Source organism: Triticum aestivum, chromosome 3B, assembly GCF_018294505.1.
Source record: "Triticum aestivum cultivar Chinese Spring chromosome 3B, IWGSC CS RefSeq v2.1, whole genome shotgun sequence".
Taxonomy (NCBI): Eukaryota; Viridiplantae; Streptophyta; class Magnoliopsida; order Poales; family Poaceae; genus Triticum; species Triticum aestivum.
In genome coordinates, this window is record NC_057801.1 from 71711199 (window position 1) to 71724383 (window position 13185).

The following is a 13185-nucleotide window of genomic DNA, read 5'->3' on the forward strand; positions in this document are numbered from 1 at the left end:
AGGTTGAATGGGGAAGAAGACCCCCTTTTATAGGAGCTCCCGAATCCAACCGTTATGTGCTCAGTCCACGCACGAGCGGTATTACCGCACTAGGCAGCGATACTATCGCTAGGCCCAGCGGTAGTACCGCTGGAGCTTTGGACAAAGGCTGGAAAGAAGGGGCAAGGAGGAGGAGGCCCCCAAGCGGTACTAGTAGCAGAGGTAGAGCGGTAGTACCGCTCCCGCTCCTACTACCACCCAACCCGACACGAGAGGCGACGCCCTCAAATCGAGGCGGTACTAGCGTAGAACAGGAACAGTACTACCGCTGATGGCCACGAGCGGTACTACCGATGAGAATAGCGGTACTACCGCTTGAGGTTGTCAGTGGTACTGCCGCTCAAGCCTGGCGGTACTGCCACTGACTCCTCCCAAGTGCCACTTCCACGAAAACAAATAAACTCCAAGGAAAACCAGAACTACCACAACTTCTGCAAATGAGCTCAGAATTGAGCAAACTCAAGCTTGTTGGATACAAGACAACGAGTACCATCAAAACAGCGAAGAGGCAGGGGAGGTATGCCTAACAAAAATAGGAGAGAAACCTCCAACAGAGAAGAACCGGCAGAACCTCCAACATCGAAAACATCATAGAAGATGCATGTGAACTCTGTTTTCGATGAACTCGAGCTTGTCATTAAGATGACCATAAGCTCCAAAACTCACAAAGAGAACCAAACAAGTACCAAGAAAGATGATGCAAGGATGCAATGGTTTGAGATCTCTACTAATGATACGATAAAGCTACTCATCGAGAGCCCCCCTTGATAGTACGACAATCGATCTTAAAGCCCGGTCTCCCAATAACCACCATGAGACTAGTAAAATAGAAAACATGTCAAGGGCAAACCTTTGCCTTGCACATGGTCCACTTGAGCTAGATGATGACAAACTTGTCCTCCTCAAGATGGACCACCTTTCTTGATTGTGTTGGGTCGATGAAGACTAGATTATTGCTCCCCCATACTCCACTATGGGTGAGCCACTCTTCGGCACATCTTCACAAGTCCATTGTCACCAAAATGGACGGTAAGCTTCAAGCATTTGATCTCTTTGTGATTCTCCATTTAAACTTGCACACGGCAATCTTGATGATGATCGCCACTTGATGTTTCCTCTCCATGGGTTGAGTGATATCTTTCTCTTGATGCAAGCCCATGAACACGTACCTAACCCCACATAGAACTCTCACATAGACCATGGGTTAGTACACAAAGCACAATGGACAATGCTTACCATACCATGGGATCACTTGATCCCTCTCGGTACATCTTCTACGCTTTGTGAGTTGATCAACTTGATTCACTCTTGACTTAGTCTTGATCAACCTTGAATCTTTCCAACTCTCTTCATTTGGATGATGTCTTGAAGGTAAACATGAATGATCACACAATCTTCTTCTTCAAGACATGCTTGCAATAAGCACAACACTCACATAACCAATCTTTCGATAATTCCTTAATAGCACCTTGGTGAACACATAAACTCCTTGAAACTAACACATGGACTTCGAGAAGAGCCTATGGACAAATCCTTCAAATATAACTCAATGCAACCACTAGTCCATAAAGAGTTTCATCAATTATCAAAACCACACATGGGTGCACCGCATGTCCTTTCAACAAATCACTAAATGAGTTCAGGGCACTCTTGTACTACTCCACCTCTCATGTGAACTTTGAGGCCAGATGGCACGCTTTTGTCCTTAAATGGAAGACTAAAAAACAGAAGAGGGGCTGCATAGGATGTATAGGAAGAGGAGTCTGTGGGCAGCATCATGTCTGTCAGATGGTTTTTTTCTGGGTATGCGCAGTAATCAGAGGAGTGAAAGCCTTAACTCTTGTCTTCACCTTCACCTGGACGGTGGTATGACTATTGTTGATCTAGTTGTGCATTATGAGAATTGCATAGTTCGACTACGTGAGGACGAGGCGCATGATGACTGTGTTTCAAATCAGTCATTGCCACCAGCAGTCACTGAATATAAGGACATTGAGAAACATGCTGCCAAAGTATTCACTCATGCCATTTTTTATATTCTTCAACAAGATCTCAATAAGATGGGAGAGCTTGAGATTTTTGATACGCTAGTGGGAGTTGACTATCACACCTTCATCGTGACATGGAGAAATAACCGCAAATTTCAGTTCAGCGTGAATTATCGAGCTGAAAACTCTGAGAATACTATAGACTGCAGCTATGGACGAATGCTTCGGAAAGGGTTGCCTTGCAAACATATTCTGTATGTGTTGGTTCATCTAAAAATATCTGAAATACCTAAGTGTTGCATCCTTAAGAGGATGTCGAAATTGCGAGAGGTGGGCTGCCCGCACAGCAGAAGAGTGGCCTGTTTGGCTAGGGTTGGACAGGGGCAGAGCAACGTGCTCGCTATAGTCAACTCAATATAACAGGAGCAAAAGCTTTCCATATTGCATCAAATGATCCATTCGTCTTTGATGAGTTGATGCAGTGTCTGCAGAATATAATAGCTAAGAAAAAGGTCCCTAATGATGATGTTGTTTCTAGTAGAAGGAATGTGCATGAGGAGCCACGTGAGCCGGAACAACATGTTGGTGTCATAGGTGATCCCGTGAAAGTTTCCACAAAGGGCGCCCCTAAACAGAGCAAGACAGAGCGGGCAAAGAAAGATCCAAATGTTAAAAAATGGAAGACCAAAATCACCCTTAACTTTGAGTAGGATCTCGATTTTCCCTGGCTCGCAAGATGTCAAAACGGCACAGGTTGGACCCGTGAGTTCTAGATATGGATGCTGCTGCCATCACCGGGAGGTGCATGCTGCCAATGACCAGGAAGCGGTTGATCTGGTAGAGCTTGCGGCAGACGGTGTGATATGGTCTCCTCTCGTCAGAGCAGACTCCTCTCTTCTCCTCTCCTCTCGCCGGAGTGGCCTCCTCTCATCTTGTCATCGCACAACATCCCTAAGTCCTAAGTCGCACGCTCACCCGCACGCAGATGGATGACCATTACTAATATATATAGAGAATAGAGATGGTCCTCCAAGTCATGATGGAGAGAACAAGAAGCCTGCGGTGCCGTGGATCGGTGAGGTGGCACAATCCATACCCTCCCTTGCTGGTTGATGGTCATTCCTAGGCATGCATTCATTTACATGAAAATGATATGAAGTCACCAGCATTATTACTGCAGGTTGGTTGGTTGCCATGTTTTTTTGCTGGACTCCTTATTACTGCAGGTCGGTTGGTTCGTCAGTCAGCAATAATAGGGTTCTTTCTTCGGTTCTACAATGTTGTTCATTTCTTCAACTACTGCGGCAGGTTGGTTGGTTGGTTGGTTGGTTCGTCAGCAATAATTGGGTTTGCTCTTCGGTATTTCAATGTTGTTCATTTCTTCAACTACTGCAAGTTGGTTGGTTCATCAACAATAATTGGGTTCTTTCTTTGTTACTACAAGGTTGACCATTTCTTCGTCTCATCTCCCACTGGTGTTCAACAGCTTGTAAATTTTATACTTGTGTTCATGGTTTGTTTGTACATAACTAGCCTGATGCAATTAATCAAGCTAATTTCCCCAAATACCTCTTAATGTAGAGTAATTTACTTCCGTCAGGTTTGCTCGCAAAAACACACACTAAATACTAGTTCATGAGCCAGACACAAAATACTATACAAACTCAGTTTGAAATATAGTGGATCATCCCATCCTGATTGAAACACCCAACTCCTTGAAGATAGACCCCATAATTCCAAGTTTCATGCACAAAATGTGTAACTTGGAATTTGCAGCAGCAGCAGCTTTTCAAACCTTTCCCTCGAGAATTCACTTCATTTCATTCATACAGGAAACAAGTGCATTTGAATTTCTTTCAGTACTAACTTAGCTAGTTCATGAAGAGTTCAACACCACCAGCCACCCAACACTCGGGCATCACCACCACCCATCGGATAAAGAGAAGGACAGGCAACATCAAAGGCATTTTGGTTTTAATGGATGAACACAACAATATCACCACCCATATCGACAACTAGCAATTTGCCAGGAAAACAACCACACAACAAACACTGCACATTTTTACACGCCTTTCCGGCTTGCCATTTCTTCCGGTGCTTGCGAATCATGGAGGTAGGAAGTACTTCTCTCCTCGGCGCCTTGCGACATCGTCATGCATCATCAATCTCAATGGCCCAAATCGTCACTGCCGTGCATATGAAAGCACAACCCATGCATCTAGTCAGGAATAGTTTAATACATCACAAATCCTAGAATTTATAAAGGAGACATGTAAAACAAGTCATGCGCAACAAAGTACTTTAAAACCGGGAAAAGCAAGCTCATCATGAGTCAAATGATCGTATTACTCACAGTACAACACATGGATCAGAGCAGCAAGCATGCCACCGTCCTTACATTCCCATTTTCCTTCTCATATATCAATCACCACAGTGACACAAAGCACATCACTAACTGGAAATGCAACAATACTTGGCCCGCTGGTACAAGACAATGAAATGCAGCACTACTAGGCCTACCGGCAAAATTTTCTAGAAACAAGTAACTGACCATCCACAGTACAAAGCTTGTAAAGGAGATGGTTATCAGAATATCGGCACCCTCGGGTCATAACCAAACATGTTTAAGTTGACAAGATGCTGAGAGCACAAAAAATGCAGCCTATATGCAAGCAAATACACTATAGTTTATCTCTGTCCGTATAACTAACATTGGCATGGCATGTTATAACTAAATCCACACCTCACTGCAAATAGAACTCATGGGGATTATTTCCTCACCAGATTTTTCCACACACAAAATAAATTGACAAAGTTGTGAACTGGCAGGAAGAAGTACCTTATAAAGAGATGACTCTATGAACACATTGATTGCTGCAGCACCTCCTTCCCTTGCAACGCCAATTGTGCTGGCGTCATCGCCCTATCCGTCGAATGTGGATACATATTTGTTCAGAAACTTGAAGTAGTCCATGCTCATTCTGCCAATCATAACAAGAAACTGAATTGCATCAATGTAAAATCTTGATTGTTTTACACTCATAAATAAACAAGCGGAATACCAGGTTAGATGCGAGCTATAACATGCATTGCTTCAGGCAAAAAATGTTTACTCTTATAAGTGAAGATGCATTATTTTGCAAAATATGCCATTGTTTTAAATACTGATTGTGCTGTGAAAAAATTGCTCCATCCCAACCCAGATTAGCACAACAAATACACTATCAGATCATACATGAACTAAAGAGCCTAGCTAAATAAAGAAATAGGAGTAACTGGCACCTGCATTATGCACAACACTTACACATAGGAGAGTAAGCAAGTGTCTTACCTACGGAGTCAGAGAAGCAGCCGCTGGAGACGAAGGAGAACCCAGGCAGGAGGCTTCATCACGGAAATGATTCCCTATGTGAGTAACTCTACAAGAGGAAAACACAAATGAAGACAGAACCAACTTTGGGGAAATCATAACATGACCAAACAAATTGAGTGATGTTTTACATAGCAGGTCCATTTTTGGAGCAAGAATCACGACCACAGCTCCTGCAGTTCCAACCCAACGAGACAGAGTTAAAAAATGATATAAAAAATAATAGAACATGTGTGCCAACAATATGTTTATGTGAACAACAAACTAGAGGTCATTTGATATTGTAACAACAAAGGAAAATAACCAGGAACTATTCTATGGAAAGTCGAAATAGGAATCAAAGTAAAGGCAAATGAGAGAATCCCGGCCTAATTGTGAGCTGCGACCAGCTATCAGTTAGCATGTCAGATTGCAATCGAGAAAGTAATTTTTTTATTAACATACCCATGTGTCAGAGCCCAGCCAGTACTACTGCAATGTTAGAATCTATAATTCTGTAAGCATCAGAATTGAGAAGCCAAGTTTTGAAGAGCACATGTAAACCAGGATAAAAAAAGGAAAACAGAAAAGAAATGTCAAGACATGACCAAACAAACTCGGGACATTTCCAATATCCACCTAATCGACCGACTGACCGACAACAAATTGTACGATACTAAAGAATGCTTATAAGCACCATTCATCCAGCCAAAAATGTCCAATTGAACGAACATCCTAGCCGAGGTATAAACATGAACAAACACAAATCAAACACACAAAGACTGTTGTGAAAGATATAAATAGATTTGTTAGCAATCTACAAGGTACAAGTGAATATACAAAGGGCCGTTGTGCCTCATAAGGTTCACAAGGCATCATTTAGAATAAAAAAGCCAAATTAATCCATGATTCCATAGCAACCAACTTCAATGATGAGATCATCACAATTACAAGATTGTGGTGGCCGAAAGGCCACCACTAGACAATATGGCCAGCATAGAACTTACCACGGCGTGATCGCCATGAACACACAGAGCAGAAGAGAAAGGAGATAGGAGGAACCGATTGGATTACACACGTTGAAGTCCAAGAATAAGCGACCACCGAAGGCGCAGGGAAGGCGCTCATGCGTGCCAGTTGAAGCGGAAACAACCTGGTACCACTGTAAGCCATGCAAACATCTCTAGAGCAGAGTTCTTAAGCTTCTGCATGATAGGAGGGTACCCAACAAGATCGACTTGGTGCAGAATCATCTCAGTCTATCTGCAGGAAGATACATTAAGCAGTAAGTAGTAAAGTCAAAAGAATATGCAATGAAACTGAAACGGAGCAAACACAATGAATTGGTGCGAACAGAATCATCGGAGCCAACTATAACAAGCAAGATATAAAATCAGGTGGCTTAGGTACTATATGAAATTCAAGGAACTGATGGAATAGACAATCACTATAGCCACAAATCCTAGATTTTTTTCATGGGCAGAGTAGAACTTACCACGACGCAATAAATGTGTACACATAGAGCAGAAGAAAAAGGAGATAAGAGGAACCGAGTGGCTTACCTACGCTGAAGTCGAAGAAGCAGCCACCGTAGGCGCAGGGGAAGCTCCTCCTGCACCAGCAAAAGCAGAAACAATATGGCCCCACCAACAGGTGAGCCATGCCAACGTCTCGAGAGAACATACGAGCAATGGTGTCAGAAATCTTAAGATTCTCCATAATAGAGGGTGCCCAACAAGACCGACTTGGTGCAGAATCATCCAAGTTTGTATGCAGGCAGATGCATTAAGCACAAAAGTCAGAGAAAATGAAACCGAAACAAAGCAAACACAATGGTTGGATACGAGCAGTCATGGAAGCAAGCTATAATATAAAGAATACAATAAGATATAAAATCAGCCAACAGAATGATGGAGGTACCACAAGATTAGATTGCACCAAGGGAAAACATAAACTACAAGTTATTATTGTTCACCACTAGCTATTGATGTAACAAAAACATTAACAAGTGGAGTTGTCCAACAGGAAACAAGAAAATAATTTCATCAAGGCCACTATCCAACAGAAGTTACTATTGTTGTCAAACTGGAAAGCAACAAAACCAAAACTGGCCAACACAGATAGCGTGACCACATAACAGAGCCCCAACTCATTGGCCGACACGACAACCGGCCATGGCTCGACAGATGGACTAAAAAAATGTTGAGAAAATACGAAATTATCTTTCTTTCTTACCATTCATATCGATGCTTTGGCAATGATACAATTACACATTCTTGCTAAAACTTAAGTGTAGATATGATTATATAGATCACCTGCCATCTATGCAATACACTTGTTTCCATCAGTGCTCAGAATCAAACAGTCCCACTTATAGTAAAATATGCAATCAATCTAAGTTAGCATGAAGACATTGTGTTGTTCAATGTATGACTACTCCCGTTTCTCAATAACATGCAGCCACCGAAACAACTATTATTTTTATTTATTATCTTGTTTTTTTTTGTGATCAACAACAAATGTGGAATGCAGTCTGGAAGCTCAAAGTAGTTCCTAAATTCAAAGTGTTCTGGTGGCTTGTATCGAGGGGCATTCTACCTAACGAGTGCAACATTAAGTATCGTCACATGAGAGAAATCAGCACTTGCAAGATCTGTCTTGCCATGGATGAGGACTTGGAACATGCGCTGCTGCACTGCTCGCATGCGCGTCGGTTCTGGGAGGAGGCCAGACTTATATTTGATGTTCATTTACGATGCCTCCATCCTCATACATGGACAAAGGATATTATTTGTGACTCCCGGTTCTCCGATAAGGACCGGGCGATCTTCGTCACTGTGATGTTAGCCATATGTATGTCTTGCAACCTCTTGACTCACGACCGGGAAGGATGGGATCCAGCCGCTTCAGTAAGAAGGATCAGAGAGGATCTTGCTATTCTGGAATCACCCCGACAGCTCACCTCAACATTGCCAGGCTATGGTTGGCAACCCCCTGATGGCCCATACATCAAGATCAAAACAAACGCTGTTGTTCACCTCGACGACGGGAATGCAGGGCTGGGAGTGTTACCTGTTCTGCATTGGGATTCAAGGGTGCATGGTGCAAGCCGTTCCCAGGTATCACAGACCCTCTTATTGCAGAGGCCCTAGCACTTGGAAGGAGTGATGTTCGGTACACTATGAGGCTACACGCATGTAATCATGGAGACCGACTGTCCTGAGGCAGTTAATCTCCGCAACTCTCGCTACATCGACCGTGTAAGTGCATCTAGTGCCCCTTAGTGATTTTGGTGTATTGAAGACTTATAGGTTAAGGGACTGATGCGTTTGTGAGTGTACACAAGTCTATAAGTCTATGAGGAGTTTGATATTTACAGAGAAAGTCGACCCCTAAAAATGAAGTTCTTCGACCGAAGACTTTGTAATTCTGAAGACTTTCTGAACACTTTGAAAGTGAAGAAATTGGTGTGACCTTGAAGACTTGGTATTCATTCGAGGAACATGAAGCGTGAAGACTTTTGTTTTCATAGTTTCATTTTTGTCTTTCTTGAGTCATAGGAAACAGCGTACTGTTAAAGGGGGTCGAGGAAATACTAAGGAGAAATTTCCATGTGATGTTCAACTCAAATCCTACACCTACCAATCCCTTTGAGTGAAGCCATTGGAAATCTTGCACAGTTCAGCCACATTATTCAGTGATAGAGATGAAGTTCTTCTGGACTCTGAGGAATTTGTTCTGACTGAAGAGTTAGGAATTCGCCAGTGCGGATTGCCTACCAAGTGAGGAACATGATAGCCCTGAGGAATTCGAACCTCAAATATTCCGACCGTTGCTATGCTATGCGCCAGCTGTCCCAAAATATCTACCCACCTAACGGTCATATCAGACAAGGGTATTTATGTCTTATCATGTCGGGCTGCTCCCCGGCTATAAATAGCCGCCCCCTACAACCACTAGCTGGTTGGCTCCTCCAGGAGAAACTGACACTTGTCATTTGAGAGCAACCCATCCTCCGAGGACTTTGAGTGAAAATCATCAAGTGAGGAAATCCCAAACCCAAACCTACAAAACCCCAAGTGATTGAGCATCACTGAAGAGATTGATCCTGCGTGGATCCGACGCTTGTTTCCTTTGAAGACTGTGCTTCTTCCAGACGGTTAGGCGTCAAGGTCTAGAGCATCCAAGAGGAATTGTGGATTGCCGAGTGACCGAGTTTGTGAAGGTTCGGATGTCACCTGAAGACTTACCACGAGTGATTGGGCGAGGTCTGTGTGACTTTAGCTCAAGGAGAATACGGTGAGCATTGTGCGTCCGGGACTGGGTATCCTCGAGTTTAAATACTCAGCCGCTCCAACCAGATGTACAACTAAGATAGCAGTTGGAACTGGTCTACGAAATCATTGTCTTCACCGAGCTTACTGGTTCTATTTCCTCAACTCTTTCATTTCCTCATGTATGTTGTTGTGTGCTTGTTCATATCTATTTGAAGACATTGACTGAAGACTTTCTCAATTTCCTCATCTCTATTTCTTCAGTCTATCCGTCTTCTTCCCTTGTTATCCTGTGCTTATGCTTTCTGTACTCTTTGCTTGTCTTCATTTCATCATGATGACTATGCTTGTGTTCTGTTATGTTCCCTTCTGAGTACTTATTCCGCTGCTAGTAGTTCTTCATTTAGGAATTTCCTCACCAACAAATTCCTCAGTGAAGAATTCATAAAAATTGCATATTCACCCCCCCTCTAGTCGATATAACGCACTTTTAATTGGTATCAGAGCAAGGTACTCCCTTGTTCTGTGTGATTTTGGTTTAACCACCTGGAGTTCTAGTTATGTCGACCGCAGGTATGATCAAGGTCTCCGTTGGGTGTCCTACCTTCGATGCACGGGCTACCCCTACTGGAAGAATAAGATGCGAATGCATCTTGAAGCAATTGACAACGATCTCTGGTACGTTGTGGAAAATGGTGTTCCCTCAGTCACACCTTCCCTGAATGCTGCTGACATGAAGAGATTCAAGCAACTCGATTCTCAAGCGAAGAATATCATATGTGGTCATATGAGTAAAGGGCAGTATGGTAGAGTGAGTGCTTTGGAAACTGCTAAACTTATCTGGGATAGGCTCTCCAAAGTAAACGAAGGAGTCTCAACTCAACGTGGCTCTCGTGTTGACGTTCTTCGCAATCTCTTCAACCGCTTCAAAAGACTCGACAAAGAAAATGTTCAGCAAATCTTCGATCACCTCACTGATATCTCAAATGAGCTTCAAGTGCTCGGTGCCACTGACATCACCGACCATGAGGTGGTGAAGAAATTGCTGAGATCACTCGATTCTTCATTTGACACGCTGGCACTGATGATTCAAGAGCGTGCTGATTACAAGTCACTTGATCCTGCTGATATCCTCGAGAGGCTAAACACTCATGAGTTCCATCTTGCTGAGAAGAGAGATCTCTATGGTCCGAGCTATGGCAAACTACGTGCTCTGAAGGCCAAGGCAGTCTCTGAGTCTGAAGAAGAGGACTCTACCAGCAGCCTTAGTGATCCTGAAGAACTGAGCCAGGAACTAGCACTGCTCGTGAAGAAATTTTAGAAGTTCTCAAGACGTGGTCGCTTTGGAAAATCCTCAAGGAGCAACGATTCCTCATCTAGTGACTACAAGAAAAGGCTTTGCCACAAATGCAAGAAGCCTGGTCACTACATTCAAGATTGTCCTCAGTGGGACAAGGAACTGAAGAAGAAGAAGAAATACAAGGATTACAGATCTGATGACGCCAAGAAGAAGAAGAAATCTTCAAAGTCGTCGTCATCAAAATCCTCAAAGTCTTCATCTCACAAGAAGAGCATTTCCAAGAAGGCTCGGGCATTCATTGGCAAGGAAACGGATTTTGAGGCTGAATCTGAGGATCATGAGGAAGATGAGGCATCCGAGGAGTCTGAGTCTGGTGTGGCAAGTCTAGCTCTTGCTACCGCATTTGTCAGCAAGTCTATCTTCAACACTTAAGAAAATGGCAACACCAACAATGCTGACGAAGGCAATGATGACTACGCTCCCACCTATTGCTTCAGGGCAAAGGGTGCCAAGGTAACTAAATACCCCTCCTCTGAATCTAGTGAGGATAAATCTGATGAAAATCTCAAGCCTAGCTACTCTAAACTTGCTAAGATTGCTGTGAAACAACAAAAGGCTATTGAAAAGCTTCAAAACATGCTTGACAAAAGTGATGATATGTTGGGTGATGAAATGGACCGCACTAAAGACTTAACTGAAAATCTCTAGAGACTTCAGCCTAAGTTTGATAACCTTCAAAGTCATCATAAAACTCTCTTATCTGATCACGAGAAGCTTTCTTATGAATTTCTTCAAAGAAAGCAAGATCTTGAGAAGCTAAGAGTGAGTTATGAAGATCTTCAGAAGGAGCGCGATTCATTACTTGCTCAACATATCAGCGCTACTCAGGAAGAATTTGTTCCTCCGTGTTTAAACTGCTTTGAACGTGAATCTGCTAATTCTTCACCTGAATGTTCAAATGCTTCAACTGTTACAAATTCTTTACCTGTCTGTGCTATCACTAATTCCTTATTTGGGGACATTGCTAGTACTACTAATGATGCAGGGCTGAAGGAATTGTACATGAAGGAATGTACAAAAGCCTCAAAGGGCATCAGATTCTGTGTGATGTGCTCAAAAAGCAGATCCTCAACAGAAACCCTAGGAAAGAGGGTATTGCCTTTGAACGGAAACTCAATGCTGATGGAACATATTGGAAGCCTGAGCCGTACTCCAAAACCTCATGGGTTGCTGCAAAGGGACCTCCAGTTGATCCATCTAACCTATCTCGCTTTACATGTGAATCTTCTCATTCTTCTGATGAGTCTTTTGAATCCAACTATAAACTGTTCAAAAATCAGAATGGTGAAGTATTTGCTAGATATGTTGGCACTAACTGCAGGAACGGTTCACCTATGAAGAAAATCTGGGTTCCCAAAAGTTATGTTGAAAGTCTTCAGGTGAATGTCCTCATGACACCACCTGTGAAGAACAGGAACCCCAGATCAAATTCTTCATATGGACCTAATTCTTCACATGGATCAAATTCCTCAAGTGGATCAAAGTCCTCATATGATCATCATCGTGCTAACCCTTCTGTTTCACAGGGTAGAGCTAAGGGCTATGAATATGCGCATTATTCTTCAAATCATTATGTTCATAAGTCCTCGAAGAATTTCTCTGCTTATTCATATGCTTACCCTAACCCCTCTTATGTGAAACAAAGTGGACTAGCTTCTATGCCACCTTTCTCATATGGTGCTCACAGAGTGATGAATTCTTTGCCACCCCTTTAGATGTGGGTGGTGAAGAAAAAGAATTAATCTCTTATGCAGGGTCAGGTCTCCAGACATGCTTAAATCGTCTCAAGAATTTGCTGCAGACCTGAACAATGCCTGAAAGGATGCAGGCTAATCATGAAGAAATGAATTTTCATTTCTCACGTCCTCATACTGGTTTATCTGTGCTATTGCTTGATGAAATTGAACTGATGAATTTAACGTCATATTCTTCACTGATGAAGTATATGAGTTCGTAAGATGCACTAATTCATCTGCAGGATGATCAGCCCAAAGCAAACGAGTGGGTCCTCGATAGTGGATGTACAAATCACATGACGGGTGACAAGAATCTATTGATGGATGCTCCTTTATCACCTTCACATCTGAAGCATATTATCTTCGCTGACAAAGGCAAAAGTCAGGTATTGGGTCTAGGTAAGGTTGCGATCTCAAAGGATCGACACATGGACAAAGT